This window comes from Chiloscyllium plagiosum, chromosome 9 (genome assembly GCF_004010195.1).
Source record: "Chiloscyllium plagiosum isolate BGI_BamShark_2017 chromosome 9, ASM401019v2, whole genome shotgun sequence".
Taxonomy (NCBI): domain Eukaryota; kingdom Metazoa; phylum Chordata; class Chondrichthyes; order Orectolobiformes; family Hemiscylliidae; genus Chiloscyllium; species Chiloscyllium plagiosum.
The window spans coordinates 60,346,725-60,366,769 of NC_057718.1; positions in this window are offsets into that span (position 1 = coordinate 60,346,725).

Here is a 20,045-nt window from a genome sequence, read left to right on the forward strand (position 1 = left end):
TTGGTATCCTGCAGAATGGAGATGTTTTTCCTCTCCTAGGTTTGCTTGAGGACCTTGAGCATTTAGGTGCTAGACGTAAGTGTATGATTCAGCATAAAATCCTGTATACTATCTGGTAGTCATGAACATTCTACATGGCTTGGGTGGCTTGCACATTCTTCCTATCCTGTGTCTAGATAATCATATAGTGCAGGAGATGCCAATGTTTAGATCAGGGATATTTTCTGGTCTTGTATTTTTCTTTCTGCCAAAGAGATATATTTGTGATGGTCAAACCATGTTCATTGCATTTGGTGAGGAGGAATAAAAGGCCATTGGCAATTGATTTCCCCACTCTTCCGTTCTTAATGGTGCCCTTCCAGAAGGTGGGGTTGCTTTCAACTTTGACATTAAAATCTCCCAGTAGGATCAATTTGTCTTATTTTGGGATGGTTGCATGTTCAGAATCAAAATTTGCATAAAGACCTCTTTGGCATTGCCTGTACTATCAGATATTGGAGCATAGTGCTAATGATAATGGCCTATAGGTTTGCCACAAAGCCAAAGATGTAGGGTCATGAGCTGTTTGTTAATTCCAATACTAACCTATGCAACATGTGCTACCTCTTTCAGGCCACCAAGACCACCTAAGTCACAAACAAATGTTTCCTCCCTCTCCATATTGAATATAGCAAATCTCTTCTCAAAGCCAATGTAGTGAACTGTGACCACTGGAAGGAGCAGAACTTTCTCACGCAGAAGTCTCAAGCAAAACCATCAATACAATTCTTTGAGATCTTGAGAGATCAAAACATCATTTAGGAATACTTCCAATATTTGTTGAAATACAAAAGGCTAATCCAACAGATAGCTAAATGACAAGACTGGTGGTCTAGAAAATAGCCTCACCTTATTCCTCATTTTTACTGAACAATTTACCAGCCACTGTAGACTCTGTAGGCTGTTAAAATATCTGGTCACTTGGACTAATGGGATGTTACATTTATGAGACAATTGTGACTACACACTGCCATGATTCTACGTTTAGCAGAATCAATTTTCCCTTCACTCTGTTGAAAACCATTTCAAATGCTTCTCATTTTTGTTTTATGTTATTGTTTGCCAATATAGTTGCTCATTGTATTTTTCCAATTTTCTTTGCAGTCCCTCAGAAACAAACTTTTCTCGAATCTATTAACCAGTGCTTTGTGCTTCTTTATCATCATCTTTGAGCATATTATTTTATGGTCATTGTTGCAAAACCATTCCCTTCCCTTTACGACTGTTGGTGACCAGTGGCCTCAACCATGGCTATCCAATGATAGTGAATTCTGTCTCTAATGTGGATATAAGCATAAGTGAGGGTTTTTGTCCTTTGCTTGTTAACTCCATCTTGTTTGATTATTCACAACACTATTGTACAATGAGGGTTGTTCACCAGTAACTGTGCTGTATTCGGTTTAGATAATGTGGCTAACTGTGGTTAAGGAATTGGGATTGTTTGAAGTTGTGAGATGAGAATGTGAGGTTTCCAGCAGTGTTCCATGCGTGAGGGTCAAGTAAATTTAAGAATGTTAGGTTTGAGTTGAGATAGTTGTTCAACAAGTGGTGGGAATGTAGCATACTGAGCAATGTGTGAGACTGGTGGAACAGTTTGTGGAATATGGCATCTGCAGAAGCATTTACTGACCTTAACTGCTTGTGTGATGACCTTGATCTTCCTCCTGCACTGTATCCAAGCCCTTGAGGCTCCATTTCTGGTTTGATCTCCACAACTAACTGTTGCCATTAATTCTCAAATACTTATCTGTGGGCTTTCTAGCACTGCAGATAAATAACATTTCTTAATCAGCATTTCCTTGACTGAAGTCTTTAGCATAGTCAGTAAGTCTGAGAGATCGCTCTCTGCTATGTTGTGCCATTACTTGCTTCAAGTAATGCCGAGTAATTTTATATCGTTCTAGCATTTTAACTCCTACTGAAGTAGGCAGCTTTCAACTCAGCATTGTTGCATGCAGAACTTATTGAGATATGCAAGCAGTAAGTTTATATGTTGTAATGGGTGTGGGTTAATCACACATCATGAATCCTATCCCAGTTTTTAGCCTTATTGAATTTCACAGCCAGTATTTCAGTACTATTGAATCCTGAAACAGATATGCCAAAAAAAAGTTCCACTTTTGTTGAGTTGTTGTTTAAAAAGGAGTTTTTATTTCCAATAATGAGAATGCCTGGAGCAGAGGACTGGAAGATATATGCCTTGTTGTTATGCTTAGAACAGGCATTTTATTTACACAGGACTGTGTCAAAAATGATACAATCCAGGATCTTTAGAATGGCAGCGTTTCTCTTCAAGCCAGCTAAAGAAACACATTGATACTGACCCTTTTTTTCACAGAGATGGGATTATCTTCCATTATTCAATATTAGGTTCTGCTTCAGAGAGTTCTACTAGTGCCAAAAGCAGCAGTGGACAGGACCAAAGATACAGTCACCAGAGTCTGAATCTCGCAACTCCAGGTTGTGTCTGAGAGTGAGTTTCAGGATTAGGTGGGAAGATATGGTTTGAGGAGGATGTTCATGAAGAGACCAGCAGGGTATAGGGTTGGGTGGAATAGATGAAGGCACGGATTTATTAGATGTTGAGGTATTGAGCGACCCTCAATGTTGGCAGAAGCTTGTTGGTGAAGGCAGCCCTACCCCTTCCCATCCGAGCCTTAAGGGCATTTTCCAAGCTTGCCTCTGCCCTGGATTCCTCCTGTCAGCCTGAAAATTGACGTTGAGTGGGAAATATCCATTAAGTGATCATTAATTATTCACCTAAAGATATCAGGATCGGCAGTCTGGACTGGGATTCACTTGTCTCATGGTAAAATTGCAGAGAGGTCAGAACAGGTAGCAGGCCAGTAGAAATGTCTTCCAAGGAATTACTTAGACCCGTCTTCCCTCTGGCAAGCCCACCAGTGAGGGAACATAACATTTTGTACATTACACATGTGATTTGGACGTTCAAGTTGTACTTATTGTGAGCTTCTAACACCAATAATGAATTCAGTTAGCCTGGATGGCTGGTCTGCAATACAGAATGATATCTAGCAGAGTAGTTCAATTCACACACTGGCTGAGGTCACAATGATGGTCCTGTCTTCTTGACCTTGCACCTCATCTGAGGTGTGATAACTCTCAGTTATCTCTCTAATAAGGGAACAGTCCTCTGGGACTGTGCACCCATAACAGAGTATATGCAGAAGTGAATGCGTCACTGTCCATGCTTGAAAGAAAGGGCCATTAATGTTTCAAATATCGATTTTACAGTCTAATCATTCAACTGCTATTTTAATAATTAATTGAATCCTGTACTGAGATTACTTTTTCTCTACATTTGTACAGATTCTGCATCAATTCTATCATTGTCCTCAACCAAATTGCATTCTGCCTTCCTATTGTTGAGGCAATGTTAACCTCCTTGCCAAAGTGCAGTTTTTATTCATTAAAAGCATTTCTTTATAGTGAAGGTAAAGTATTACTTAAACAGTCTTGCATATGTTTTAATTAATTTATTTTTCTCTTCACTTTTTTTTTTCTTTTAGCTGAAGCATTATACTGAAATAAAATGACCATTTCCTTTACTTGATATTGGAGGCACTTAAATAATGTGGAATAATTATTATTGACTAACTTTCCCGAGTCATGATGTTTCATCAATTCTGCAAATGTTGTGCAGAGGCAAACCTCACTTCAACTTTTATGACAATGTAATTGGTAGTTAGTGTGATATTTGTAAGACAGATAGTCTTAGATGGTGTAACCCCTATAATCCCCTTTTTTACTGCCACCAAAGGGGCTCATTAAGGAGTAGTCAGTGCCTTAGCAAAGTGATGCAATGGTTCGTGTGCCAATGCAATGGGAAGTTTACATTTTACAGATCTGTCACTTCGACTTGATGTACTGCCCCTGCTGTTTGAATCAGGGTTTGAAAATGCTGTGAATATTCCTTTACAATTGCCCTTCAAACAACTAATGAAGTCAGTTTTTCCATTTTAGAAAAAAGAGAAGCAAGAGGAAAATGCATAGTACATTACAATTTAACAGCAAGACACAATTTTCACTGTTGATTATATAAACTGCTGGTAAATCATATTTTCATCTTATTAATCAGATTTAATAAGTCCCTAGTTGTCTGATGTATTTGTTTTTTGGTGGAACATTTCATTTTCTTTCTCATTTCCTACAGTGTGTATGCTGGCCTTCTCTCAAGGTAGAAAGTAATAGACCCTAATTTAACATAATGACACTTTAAACATAAATAGTGATTGCATGTTCCACCAGGTTTATAAGAACTGTCTGCTTCACTGGAGTCAAATAAAATGCTTTCTACTGCATGATGATTTTAATAATTATTTCTCATATACAAGATGCAATTATAATGTGACAAAATATTAAAGTTGAACTGTACAGAATAAGATTGCCTCTTCCTTGAAAATTGTATATTTAGAAATTTAAATTACAAGGAGACTACACAGACCGGCACAACAGGGGTTAAACTCCATGTTTTCTATGGTCGACAAATGTGTTACTCCATGAAATGGTACAATAGGTATTTATCTGGTATCTCCTCCAATGTGCTCAGCTGATAAACTAAAGGACTTTTAGGACTGAATTCCACACTCCAACTTGCCTCACAGCACTTCCCTGTTGAGAAAGAATTTTTATCGAAATGAATGACTTCCAAATCTAGGACTCAAAATTCAGTTCCTTCGCAGCTATTTATTGTGTGCTATAAATGCCATTTTAGGTTCAAAGCTTGGCGTGTGGCACAGATATCAGTTTATCACCTCCTGGAGTTGCTTTGGCGATCTCCTGGCTGACAGAAGTGGCCTCCCCAGCATTGGCATGGCAACCTCCTGACCTGGTGCAGCGGCCTCCCTGCACAGTATGTGACCTTCCGGGCGTCCACAGCAGCCATCTGGTATTGTATGCTGCCAGTTCGGTGTAGAGCCAGGGCCCAGTGCAGACTGGAAGCTAGGTGCCAGTGTGTCCTGTAGTATTGAACTTTTATTTCTGTAATGCTGAACATCTTATTTCTGTATTGTCTAAATCTTTAACTAAAGAAGCTCTGCTTCTGGACTTTTGTATCTAAGTTGGTGCTGTAATTGGTGATGCATAAACTTTTCACTATAATCATTAAGTATATGTAACAATAAAGGCTATTCTATTCTATTTTATTCTATTCTGGTGCAAGCCCTATCAATGACATTTTAGTGGGAATGTTAGCAACTATGCAAGTGCCATCTGCTAAAAGAGTGCAGAGTAGGCATGCCACAGGGGCAATCAGCATATCACAGTGAAGGAGGAGGGTTAGCCGTGGATGGAAGTCTTAACTATGTGTGAACTCTAATATTTGAATAACTCTGTGTTGTGATGATGTCAGAACAAGATGGAACTGGGACTTGAATGTGTGAGTCTAAGACATCCCCTGCCTCGCCTTCTCTTGTAAGCACTGTTGTACTTAATAAAGTTATTTCACTTACCTGAGAGTTGACCTGATCTTTCAGTATGGTGCTCTTCATGGATCAAGGACACTCAAGCAGAAGTCACAATAGACTTGAAGAGAAAAGATCCAGATTGAGAAGAAAGAAAATGTTCACAATTGACTCAGCAAGGGAAGCTCTAAAGCCTACAGTGAGTCCACAAGGACAATCCTCAATGCAGCAGGACATTAGGGTCAGTCAGCCATTCAGGCAAAGGGTAGTATGGAAAAGGCCACAGGAGGCTGATGAGCTCCACAGATGGTCCACAGAATACTTGCGGCACAGAAGAAAATACAACGGAAAGGAAGCTGGCAAGCAGTAGAGAACTTAGTCAAAAAAGAAAGTGCCAGCTGACTGCAAATTACAGATATTTATCCAGGTGGGAAATAAAAGAAAGTCCTCCAGTAGAAAGAATGGGAAGAAATAAGGCACAGTCCATGCCATTAAAGGACCCTGTGAGCAGAAGCTTTGTCCAGTTGGCAATACAGAGTGCAATAAGGGTCAGGAAAAAGGCCATTATAGAACAGGAGTGGAACATAAAATGTTAAGAACAGACCACATTACTTGAAGAATTTGAGGATGCTAATGAGGATGAAAGCTTCCTCGGGGATATAATAGGCCCAACAGATAATTTTTGGCACCCAGAGATAACAGACCAGCAAAAGGTTTTCAACTTCCCAATTACATCATCCCAGAAGTTGAATTCTGGTTTGCTAACATTAGGTTAACAATGAAACTGAGTACATTTTAGATACAGAAGCTGAGGTGCCTGTTCTCTCAGATTACACACTCAGGCTAAAGCATAAGCTACATCAACCATTTGGCTTCAGATTCTAGGATCTATTCCAATAACTATCAGGACAGATAATGAAAACAATCAGTATAATGGCATAGAGATCACTGATATTCTGTATTTCTCATCATTATTATTTCCTGTGAACCAGGGAAACTTGTAGAGCTTTGAATTTTCTTTCCTCATCATCAGAGGGCATTGACATTGCTCCATTATGTCACACTGAGCCAGCTAATATTGATGGAACCCTTTTCTCTCTCTTGTCCTTTTCTTCATAAAAACTCAGGAAAGGAAGAGAAGACCTCCAAATCTCTCATGCCAACATGAGTGAGCAGAGGTTTGGCTGAACAGTAAATTAACAGAATGTAAATAATCACAACTGCTTCAAGAACAAGAAGAATTACTACCGGTTCACAATAAAGTGATTAGAGAGACTCACAACTGAAAAGGAAATTAACAGAAAATTTCCACAAGTCCTGCACAGAGGTAACCATTGCTTTTGAAAAGCTGACTAAAAACATGGTTTGATATTGGAAAAAAGGCTGTTTCATTGACATATTCAAAGTTTGAAGCTCAGTGAAAACTATTAGCTGAGGAATACATCTGCTACAATAAGCAAAACTTTCAATGGCAAAGGAAACCCTTGAGGAAGAAAAGAGAACCTCGTGATTTAAATTTGCAGAAGACTGCCTTCGAAAAGCAAGCCTTAATTAATTAAAAATATTGACATTTTTATGATTATGGTAAGTATAAGTAATAAACGTTCAACTTCCATAATCTAATTTTAATACATAAAATGGACCAAAGTGTAAAAGGGACCTCTAAAATGGATACTTACCTAAAATGGTTGCTTTGAACACTTGGCACAATTGAAGTAACCTCATGAAACCACTGGTGTATGAGGATCAGTGTGAACAAAATAAGCATTATTATGAAACAGCATTGAAACTGCATTGAGATCTGTATCTCCCAGTTGATTCATACCTTTCTAGAAATTAGATATTGGGATGACAAGGTGCTGCATTTTGGGAAAGCAAATCTTAGCAGAACTTATACACTTCATGGACATGTTTAATTTATTTAGCCTCCTGAGGAAGAAGAGGCATTGAACAAAGAGACCTTGGAGTGCAGGTTCAAAGTTCCTTGAAAGTGGAGTCGCAGGAAGATACGATAGTGAAGAAGGCGTTTGGTATGCTTTCTTTTATTGGTCAGAGTACTGAGTACAGGAGTTGGGAGGTCATGTTGTGGTTGTACAGGACATTGGTTAGGCCACTGTTGGAATATTGTGTGCAATTCTGGTCTCCTTCCTATCGGAAAGATGTTGTGAAACTTGAAAGGGTTCAGAAAGAATTTACAACGATGTTGCCAGGGTTGGAGGATTTGAGCTATACGGAGAGGCTGAACAGACTGGGGCTGTTTTCTCTGGAGCGTCAGAGGCTGAGGGGTGACCTTATAGAGGCTTACAAAATTATGAAGGGCATGGATAGGGTAAATAGGCAAAGTCTTTTCCCTGGGGTCAGGGCATATAAAACTAGAGGGCATAGTTTAGGGTGAGAGGGGAAAGCTATAAAAGAGACCTACGGGGCAACTTTTTCACACAGAGGGTAGTACGTGTATGGAATGAGCTGCCAGAGGATGTGGTGGAGGCTGGTACAATTGCAACATTTAAGAGGCATTTGGATAGGAAGGGCTTGGAGGGATATGGGCAGGTGGGAATAGATTGGTTTGGGATATCTGGTCGGCATGGATGGGTTGGACTGAAGGATCTGTTTTCCATGCTGTACATCTCTATGTCTATGACAGTCATTTGTAGATAATATAATTTGAAAAAATACAAGGATCAGAATCCACAAAAGAACTATATTTCAGTAATTGGTTTTTGAGCAACAAGTTGAGAATGAAAAATAAATATAATGTGATAACATCTAGAAGTCTCCTTTAAACTCAAAGTCAGTACCTGGTGAAAAGACAACTTGTGACAACAGACATTCACCAAAAACTCAAGGGTATCTGCAAATATCACCACACTTGAAGCAACAAGATATCAGCTAAGTAATTGGGACTCTGGGCATTCTCATAACTCAAAGACTCTAAGAACTTCAAACTGCAATTATCTGATATATCAAACAAACACCCACCATCCGCCTCCCTTCAATTTAACCCATCTTTGTGTGTGTGTTTGATGTCTTTTTTTGGTGTATTAGGAATATGATACCTGATTACTGAAAAAAAAAATAAATCTTTGTTACAAATAACAATCTGTCCTGGATCACTCACGTTGATGCGATTGTCAAGATGGGACAATAATGCCTCTTCTTCCTCAGGAGACTAAATAAATTAAACATGTCCATAAGGACCCTCACCAATTTTTATAGGTGCACGATAGAAAGCATTCTATCTGGATGTATCACAGCTTAGTGTCAAAGAGTGTGGTGCTGGTAAAGCACAGCTCACCAAGCAGCATCTGAGGAGCAGGAGAGTCGACATTTTGAGCATGAGCTCTTCATCAAGAATGAGAGGGGCCCGGGGGGGCTGAGAGATAAATGGGAGGGTTGTGGGGCTGGGGGAAGATGGCTGAGAATGCGATAGGTAGATGAAGGTGGGGGATGATGGTGATAGGTGGGAGAGGAGGATGGAGCAGATAAGTGGGAAGGGAGATGGGCAGGTAGGACAGGTCGTGAGGGCAGTGTTGAATTAGAAGGTTGGATCTGGGATAAGGTGGGGGGAGGGGAAATGAGGAACCTGGTAAAATCAACATTGATTACATGTGATTTGAGGGTCCCAAGGCAGAAGATGAGGCGTTCTTCCTCCAAGCATCAGGTGGCCCAGGACTTGCATGTCCTTGGTGTAGTGGGGGTGGGTGGGAGATAAAGTATTCGGCTACAGGGAAGTGGGGTTGTTTAGCATGGGTGTGCCAAGGATGTTCTCTGAAGCATTCCGCAAGTTGGCGTCCTGTCTCCCTAATGTAGAGGAGACCACATCAAGAGCAGCAGACACAGTAGATGACCTATGTGGAAGTACAGGTAAATCTCTGTCAGATGTGGAAGAATCTTTTGGGGTCTTGGACGGATGTGAGAGGGGAGATATGGGCGCAGGTTTTGGACTTCTTACAGTGGTAGGGAAAGCTGACAAGAGTGGAAGGTGGGTTGTTGGGGGTGGGGGTGTGTGATCCTAACAAGGGAGTCACGGAGGGAATGTTCTCTGTGGAATGCAGATAGGAGTAGGGTGGGAAATATATCCCTGGCTGTAGGGTCTGTTTGTAGGTAGTGGAAATGAAAGAGGATGATGCGTTGTATCTGGAGATTGGGGGGGTAAAATCTGAAGATCAGGGGGGTTCTGTTCTTTTTGTAATTGGAGAGATGGGATTCAAGGGTGGAGGTGTGGGATGTGGCAGAGAGGTGCTGGAGGGCATCGTCAACCATGTGGGAGGGGAAATTGCAGTCCTTGAAGAATGAGGCCACCTGGGATGTTCTATGGTGGAATTGGTCCTCCTGGGAGCAAATGCAGCAGAGGCGGAGGAGTTGGGAATAAGCAATAGCATTTTTACAAGACGTAAGGTGGGAGGAGATGTAGTGCAGGTAGCTGTGAGAGTTGGTGGGTTTGAAGTAGATGTCCGTGTTGAGTTGGTCACTGGAAATGGTTTTGGCGAGGTCCAGGAAGGGGAGGGAGGTGTTTGAGATGGTCCAGGTGAACTTGAGGTCAGGGTAGAAGGTGTTAGTGAAGTTGATGAACTGTTCAACCTCCTCATGGGAGCATGAAGTGGCGCTGATACAATCATCAATGTAGCAGAGGAAAAGGTGTGGAATGGCGCAGGCGTAGTTGCGGAAGATGGACTATTCTATGCATCCGACGAAGAGGCAGGAATAGCTGGGCCCAATGCTGACTCCTTTGGTCTGGAGGAAACGGGAGGATTCAAAGAAGAAATTGTTAAGGGTGAGAACCAGTCCTGCCAATTGAATAAGTGTGTCAGTGGAGGGGGACTAGTTGGGTTGTTGGGAGAGGAAGAAATGGAGGGCTTGGAGTCCTTCGTCATGGCAGATGGATGTGGACAGGGACTGGAGGACCATTGTGAAAATGAGGTATTGCTGGTTGTGGAAATGAAAGTCTTGGAAGAGGTAGAAGGACTAGATGGTGTCCCAAACGTATGTGGGGAGATTCTGGACTGGGGGACAGGACGGTGTAAAAGTATGCAGAGGTAAATTCGATGGGGCAGGGGCAGAGGTAGTCTGAGATGATGGGTCAACTGGGGCAGTCAGGTTTGTGAACTTTGGGTAGGATGTAGAACTGGGCGGTGTGGGGTTCTGGGACTATGAGGTTGGAGGCTGTTGGTGAGAGATTCCCTGAGGTGCTGAGGTTGTGGGTGGCCTATTGATGATGGTTTGGTGATGAGAGATGAGGTTGTGGTTGAGGGGCAGTAGGAGGAGGTGTCCGTGAGTTGGTGCCTGGTTTCAGCAGTGTAGAGGTCAGTGCGCCAAACTACCATAGCACCCCCATTCTCTGCTGGTTTGATGGTGACGTTGGGATTGGATTGGAGGGAGTATAGAGCCATGCGTTGCAAGGGCAGAAGGTTGGAATGGGTTAGAGGAGTGGACAGTTTGAGGCTGTCAATATCACACTGACAGAGATGAAGAGATCGAGTGCGGGTAACAGCATGGGGTGTCCAGGTGGCTGGGGTGTGTTGGAGGCAAGAGAACGGGTCCTTGGAGGGTGGGTGGGAGTCCTGATGGAAAAAGTAAGCACGAAGGCAGAGCCAGCGGAAGAAAGGTTCGATGTCACAATGTGTGTGGAATTCATTGATCCCGGAGCATAGTGGGATGAAGGTGAGGCCTTTACTGAGGACTGATTGTTCATCCTCAGTGAGGGAGAGGTCTGGCGGGATGGTGAAAACACAAAGGCTAGGGCCTGATGTGGAGCTGAAGTTGGGAGTGGAGACAGAGATAGTCTCTGGAGTGGGTGTATTTATGGGATCGTGGGTGACATCATCAACCCTGATTATAATTTCTTCCAACCTCTTCCATCAGACAGAAGAAACAAAAGCTTAAAGAATCTTACCAACAGGTCCAAGAACAGCTTCTTCCCTTCTGTTATTAGATGTCTGAATGGTCCTCTCAAATTTCAAATCTACAGTTGATCATGGTTTTGTGCACCTTCTTTGCAGCCATAGCTTTGTACTCCCTGCTCTGTTCAGTCACCCTGTAATCTTTGTATGGTATGATCTTCCATGTTTGCATGCAGAACAAAATGCTTCACTGTATCTAGGTACATGGGACAATAACCATCTTCAAAATCAACTGAAACGAAGTTAAAAAGAGGGGAATCAATTTTCCCATCTCCCCTGGCTTTTACAACCTCTAGAATCATTATGATCTCTTGCACTTTTAATCAATGCTTTTTTAAAAACCTTTTACAATCAAGACATCTAGATTTATTGTTGGGCAAAATTCAGACTAGGTTTCATGATCTCTCTCATTCCTCCATTATTCCTCAAATTAAAGAGCAATCCCAAACCATAACAGCCTTATAAACTTTGTATTTATAATAACATATAAAAAGTGCTATGTTGTTTCGTTCAAACAGCCAACTTGTCCTAAAAGCATTCAGTTCTCAACGAAGGAAGTTCTGCTGATGGCATGGTACTGCTGTAACAAGTATTCCCTGGGAAATAGTTATTCCATTTATCCTTCATGGAACAAATCAGACATCCCACTGTGACACAAAGAACAGACGACTCAAAGGTTTCCATGTTTTGAACTATTCCATGTGCCAGATTTAATGTAAAGAATAAAACCAGACATAATGGTAATGAAAGTATGTATTTCAAAGCTGGTTATGTCAACAGAGGATGAAATTAAAACAGTAATAATGAATGAGTGAGTTGCAGAAATGCCCAAGGAAAAGTTAACAGATGTTTCAGGTATAACTCTATTCTCAGTATAATGAGTGAAGATTCAGGATCATTGAAATAATGCATGAGAAAAATAGTTCCGAGGAAAAGAATGAAAGTATTAATGAATCTGAACAGATCATATTGATCACAAAGGATTTTAATCCTGTGATGAATGCATTAGTCACAGATTCCTTTAATTATGTAGTATCTTATTGTTAATGTTCTTCAATAGTGTGTGGAATGGGTACATTAAAATTTTACCTTGATTAGCGAGGTAGTGAGGATCGACACAAGGCAAAGGAATATAGTAGTATTGCTCGCTTTGATAGCACCTTGAAGTCATTCAACGGTGGTAAATCCATGTAAAACAGCTAAAAAAAAATTCTATTTTATATGGACAAATATACTGTGCTGTGAGATTTTATGCTATTGTGTAATCTTATATTGAAAAAGGCACAGATAAAGCTTAACATCGAACACATTTCGGCAGTTATTGTTCGGAAATCATAGGATTCATCATTTACCCAGTCAGGACATTATTGTACCCATTTAACAAAACTTAATGTTCCTCATCAAAGTGCCTTATATTAATGGTATCAGATGATAAGGCAATGAGAGAAAAGAATATCCTAAATTTACAGAAACAATTTGCTTATTAGTAACAATATGTGCTGCTGAAAGATGCAGGAGGGTTGATGAAATGTACACAAAACAAATAGTAAGAACAGTTTCTGAGAACTGTGAAATCTGAAGTAAAAAGTGTAAAAGGATGCTCTCAAAACCTATCATAAGTCTGGCATTAGCATGAGACTTTATTCTAGCTCCCTGGAATCTATCTATTAATGAGGCAAAGACAGAAATATTTTCAAATTACTTTTCTTGACTTGGCTACAAGATGAGGTGTTTCAGCACTAATAGTAAGTCAAGTAAATATACTGTAGATCAAAATTGAGGAGGTGATGGCTTAGTGACATTGTCAATAGACTATTCACCCAGAAACTCAGCTAATCTTCTGTGGACCCAGGTTTCGAACTCACCAAGACAGATAGTGAAATTTTAATCCAATAATTATCTCAAATAAAAAGTCTAATGATAACCGTGAAACCACTATCGATTGTTGGGGAAAAAAAACATCTGACTCACTGATATGGTTTACGGAAGGATATCTGCCATCCTTCTCTGACCTACATGTGACTCCAGATCCAGAGCAATGCATTGCCCTCTGAAAATGCATGGTAAACCACTTAGTCATACCAATCACAATGAAATCTCAACAAAAAGAAATGAAACAGGAAGGATCACCTGGCATCAACCTCGGCAACAGAAATGACAATAGCAAGAACTGTTAGAGTCATAGAAACATAGAGATGTACAGCACGGAAACAGACCCTTCAGTCCAACTCATCCATGCCGACCAGATATCCTAACCTAATCTAGTCCCATTTGCCAGCTCTTCGCCTATATCCCTTCAAACCTTTCCTATTCAGGAACCCATCCAGATGTCTTTTTAAATAATGCAATTTTACCAGTCTGCACCACTTCCTCTGGCAGCTCATTCCATACACGCACCACCCTCTGCGTGAAAAGATTGCCCCTTAGGTCCCTTTTGTATCTTATCCCTCTCAATCCGAACCTATGCCCTCTAGTTCTGGACTCCCCCACCCCAGGGATAAAGACCTTGTCTATTTAGCCTATCCATGTCCCTCATGATTTTATGAACATCTATAAAGTCACCCCCCAGCCTCCGATGCTTCAGGGAAAACAGCCCCAGCCTCTTCAGCCTCTCCCTATAGCTCAAATCCTCCCATCCTGGGCAACATCCTTGTAAATCTTTTCTGAACCCTTTCTCTTTTTTATATAAATATTTTTATTGAAAAGCATTTTTAAATATTTTATAAAACATTTATATATAAAGAAAAAAAAACCCCATCAGAACAGGAAAAAACAGTACAAAGAACAAGGCCATAACATAGTACCAATGGTACTGAACAACATCTTTCCGATAGGAAGGAGACCAGAATTGCCTGCAATATTCCATCAGTGGCCTAACCAATGTCCTGTACAGCCGCAACATGACCTCCCAACTCCTGTACTCAATACTCTAACCAATAAAGGAAAGCACACCAAATGTCTTCTTCACTATCCTATCTACCTGCGACTCCACTTTCAAGGAACTATGAACCTGCATTCCAAGTTCTTTTTGTTCAGCAATACTCCCTAGGATCTTATTATTAAGTGTATAAGTCCTGCTTTGACTTGCTTTTTCATTAATGCAGCACCTCGCATTTATCTAAATTAAACTCCATCTGTCACTCCTCAGCCAATTGGCCCATCTGATCAAGATCCCGTTGTACTCTGAGGGCGGCACGGTGGCACAGTGGTTAGCACTGCTGCCTCACAGCGCCAGAGACCCGGGTTCAATTCCCACCTCAGGCGACTAACTGTGTGGAGTTTGCACGTTCTCCCTGTGTCTCCGTGGGTTTCCTCCAGGTGCTCTGGTTTCCTCCCACAGTCCAAAGATGTGCAGGTCAGGTGAATTGGCCATGCTAAATTGCCCGTAGTGTTAGGTTAGGAGTATGGGTGGCTGTGTGGACTTGTTGGGCTGAAGGGCCTGTTTCCACACTGTAAGTAATCTAATCTAATCTAATCTAACCTTCTTTATTGTCCACTGCACCTCCAACTTTGCTGTCATCTGCAAACTTACTAACTATGCCTCCTATGTTCACTTTCAAATCATTTATATAAATGATGAAAAGTAGTGGATTCAGCACCAAGTCTTGTGGCACACCACTGGTCACAAGCCTCCAGTCTAAAAAGCAACCATCCACCGTCACCATCTGTCACTGCAAATTTCCCCTCACTAACATCTCTGTGCTAGTGCCAAAATTGGGGGAGCTGTCTCAGATTATTCAATCAACAGCCTGACATCATCATACTCATGGAAACATACTTTGCAGACAATGTCCTAGACACCACCCTCACCATCCCTAAATATGTCCTCTCCCATCGGCAGGACAGACCCAGCAGTGCTGGCAATGCAGTGCTATACAGTCAGGAGGGAGTTTGTCCTGGCAGTCCTCAACATTCGCTTTGCACCCCATGAAGTCTCATAGTACCAGGTTATGTATGGACAGGAAACCTCCTGCTAATTATTATGCACCGTCCTCTCTCAAGCTGATTAATCAGTACTCCTCCATGTTGAACGACACTTGCAAGAAGCAGTAAGGTGGGGGAAATGTGCTCTGGGTAGGAGATTTCAATGTCCACCACCAACAATAGCTGAGCACAGCACTACTGACCAAGCTGATTAGGTCCGAAAGGACTTTGCTCCTCGACTGGGTTTGTGACTGGTGGTGAGGGAACCACGAAAAGGTTAAAACATATTTGACCTCATCCTTACCAATCTGCCTGCAACAAATAAATCTGTCCATACCAACATCAGAAAGATCAACCACTGCATAGTTCTTGTAGAAATGAAGTCCCAACTTCATACTGAGAATACTCTCCAACCTGTGGTGTGGCACAATCACTGTACTAAATTTTGAACAAATCTAGCAACTCAAGATTGGGCATTCGAGATACTGTGGGCCTTCAACAGCAACAGAATTGTATTCTGACACATTCTGCAACCCCCTGACCCAACATATCCCTCACTCAACCATTACTATCAAGCCAGGGGATCAACCCTGATTCAATTAAGCTTGCAGGATGGCATGCCAGGAGAAGCACCAGGCATACCTAAAAATGAGGGTTCAATCAAGTGAGGCGACCAATCAGGGCTATTTGCAATGCAACATCAGAAGCAGCAAATGATAGACAGAGTTAAGAGTTCCCACACCAATAAATCAGATTTAAACTCTGTAATCCTGCCACATCTAGTCATGAAGGAGAAAGTGAGGACTGCAGATGCTGGAGATCAGAGCTGAAAAATGTGTTGCTGGAAAAGTGCAGCAGGTCAGGCAGCATCCAAGGAGCAGGAGAATCGACGTTTCGGGCATAAGTCCTTCTTCAGGAATCCTGAAGAAGGGCTTATGCCCGAAACGTCGATTCTCCTGCTCCTTGGATGCTGCCTGACCTGCTGCGCTTTTCCAGCAACACATTTTTCAGTTCACATCTAGTCATGAATGATGGCGGACAACTAAACAACTCACTAGAGGAGAAGGCTCCACCAATATCTCCATCCTCAATGATAGAAGAGACCAACACATTTGTGCAAAAGATAAGGCTGAAGCGTTTGCAGCAACCTTCAACCAGAAGTACCACCTCAGCCTCCTCCAGTGGACCCATATTACAGATACCAATCTTCAGCTAATTTGATTCTCTCCACATGATATCAAGAAACAATTGGAGGCAGTAGATACTGCAAAGTATATGATTCCTGACAACATTCTGCCAATAGTACTGAAGGCTTATGCTCAAGAAATTGCTGCACCCATAGCCAACATCTTCCAGTACATTTACAACACTGGCATCGACTTGACAATGCACAGGTATGTCCTGTGCATAAAAAAGCAGGAAAATCCAACCTAGCCAATTACTACCCCATCAGTTTACTCTCGAAAATACATAAAATGATGGAAGGAGTGATCAACAGTGCTATCAAGCAGTACTTGCTCAGCAATAACCTGTTCAGTGATGTGCAGTTTGGGTTCCACCAGGGTCACTCAGCTCCTGAGTTCTTTCCAGCCTTGGTCCAAACATGGACAAAATAACTGAATTCCAGAGGTGAGGTGCAAGTGATAGCCCTTCACATCAAGGCTATATCCGACTGAACGTAGCATCAAGGAACCTGAGCAAAATTTAGAGTCAATGGGAATTAGGGAAAAGCTCTCCAGTGTTTGGAGTCATACCTGACATATAGGAAGATGGTTGTGATTATTGAAGGTCAGTCTTCTCAGCTCCAGGATATATGTGCAGGAGTTCCTCAGGGACATGTCCTATTCCTAACTATCTTCAGCTTCTTCATCAATCACCTTCCCTCCATCATAAGGTCAGAAGTGGGGGTTTGGCAATGATTGCACAATGTTCAGAAAAATTTGCAACTCTTCAGATACTGAAGCAGCCTGTGTTTAAATGCCAAACGTCCTGGAAAATATCCAGGCTTGAGTTGAAAAATGGCAAGTAACATTCACATACACAAATACCAGACAATGACCATTTCCAAAAAGAAATAATTTAATCACTGCTCCTTGACATTCAATAGCATTACTATAGCTGAATACAACATGATTAAAATTCTGGAGGTGATGACTGACCAGCAACTCAACTGGACTCACTGTATAAATACTGTGGTTACAAGAGCAGGTCAAAGGTGAGGAATATGCAACAAGTAACTTACCTCCTGACTCCCCAAAGCCTGTCCACCAACCACAATGCACAACGCAGTAGTGTGATGGAATGCACACCCCTTATCTCGATGGTTACATCTCCAACAACACTCAAGAAGCTTGACATCATCCAGGACAAAATAACCTGCAAGATTGACACCTCTTCCACAAACTTGTACTCTCTCCACCACCAATTCCTGGTTGCAGCAGTGTGAACAGCCTAAAAGGTGCACTGAAGAAATTCACCAAAGATCCTTAGGCAGCACCTTCAAAACGTCTTGACCACTTCCATCTAGAAGAACAAGAGCAGCAGATAGGTCAGGGTGCTACCCGCGGACAGTTCCCCTTCAAGCCAATCATTACCCTGACTTGGAGCTATATTGTGGTTCTTTCAGTTAGGCTGAGTTAAAACCCTGGTATTCCTTCTCTAATGGCATTGTGGGTCTACCAACAACTTATGAACTGCAGCATTCAAGAAGGCAGCTCATCACCATTTTTTCAAGAGCAACTAGGGACAGGCAATAAATGCTGGCCAGCCAGTAACAGCGATATCCCACGAGGGAATAAAATAATGGAAAAATGAACAAGGAAGACCAGTAAAAGTCCTGTAACTAAAAGCATGAAAGATAGAGCAAGATGCTCTCAACATTGAGTTAGGCCTCACTGGACATTACATCTGATTCTGCCACAAACTCACCAGTGTTGCTCAGATCCACATAAGATTGTGTCCGTGGAGTCTATCTTCTTGACAACCTCCATGACTAACACCATATTTACAGGTTGTGTGGCCCTTTGTTTGCCCTGGTGTTCCACGTGTTTAACCTTCAATTATATTACCAAGAGTCAACAAAAATGCAATTTCTTTTTAGTTGGACAGGTTGTCTTTCGCAGTGAAGACTGGCTGCAGTACATACTACCCTTGCATTTAGTTCAGCTGCCAGTCAAGAGCATGGATTTTCAGCAGCACTCGGCATGCAAACAGAAATAATGGAAACAAGGAGGCAGCATGATGTTGCATGCTGCTTATCCTAACAGGAACCAGTGTGGGTGGATTTTGAATTGTATCTCCACTTCTGAAAACAGGAACCATTCATATTTTAGTGGCAAAATTGATCGGCAGGACTTCTAATCCAGACTGCTTTTATTTAATATTTGACTAGGCAAATTCCAATAGATAGATCAATCTCAGTCTCCAGTAATCAATTAGGCAGCCAGTAGTTCTCATGGTTACCACAAAACAGCAAGAAAGTTTCGCTGATCCAGTACAAGAACTTGCACTGAGATTCAGAGCTGAATGTAACTGAATGATTAGCTTTAATATGCATTGATTTTTTTAAAAAAATCATATATTTATAACTGCACTACTGCAGTTCTACATGAAACAACAGGCAATCAATTTTATTGGTTTGTCTTTTCCACAAAGTTTTTCTGCAAGTTATTCAAATTTGTCATTTTTTTGTAAATTTTTGACAAGTTGAAGAGTGCTCTCTAGGTTAAAATGAACTATCCAAGCGGTGTTTGATCAACTAACCAAGTAGAGGGGCCCGAAATTCCCTTCGGGGTTCTAGCTGTCTCCTGCTGTAACTCCAGCAGACCAGCAAAACCTCAATTGTACGAGTCTCTACCATTTATGAAGACTTTTCTTGACATCATTGTAAGGGCAGAAATTCTGCGAAATACTCCAAGGTGACAGATGGCTATGTTCCAGATAAAACCATTTGTTCACTGGGCCTAAAGGACCAATGGTCAGATGGGGGATGGGACCTCAGTCAGCCCAGTTCCAAACCAGGAAGCCAGAGTTTATAACAGCTATGGTGGAGAAGGACTGAACATGTGACCAGAGAGATGCTCAAACCTCCTTGAACCATCGTTTGAAGCTCCAGCAGTTCTGTGCCATAGGGAACTAGCAAGCATGATTATAGTAGTTTACAAATCAAGAATTACACCTTTGCTGCCTGAAGATTGATCTTCCACCAATAACATTCTGAACTGCTCATGAGAGATCAAGAAACGAAGCACATGCAAATGGAAAATCAGATTCCAAGTGTTCTTTTGGTTTCAATTTCTTTCCCAGTTTCCATTACAGAGCTGGTCGGCATATCATTTTTCTTGGCTGAGACAGTCCAGGGACTCTACATCCAGCTGTCTGTAGAAAGGCTTTAAACTCTTTTCAGTTCTGTACCAAAAATTGTGGAATGCTTTTCCTATCCACAAAGATTTATTTTCCTATTTCAGACCCTGGGGATCCCTTCTGCACATCTGATGTGTGTTGCACTTGGCAGAGGAGAGCTCTATGCTATTTTGATGTGAACACATTTCTTAACATGTACCTTGGTGCCCACACTGAGTAAAAGAAGTAACAAAATAAAGTAAGTAAATAAATGAATAGGAAAAAAAGTTATCCAAAAAACCCTCAAAAGGCAAAATTAGGTTAGGCTGGACGTTCTGAGAAATGTGAGACATCTAATTGAAGCAGGGAAGCTTTATTGTGGGATGTCTAACATAATTTTCAGTGCAGTCAAGTGTTC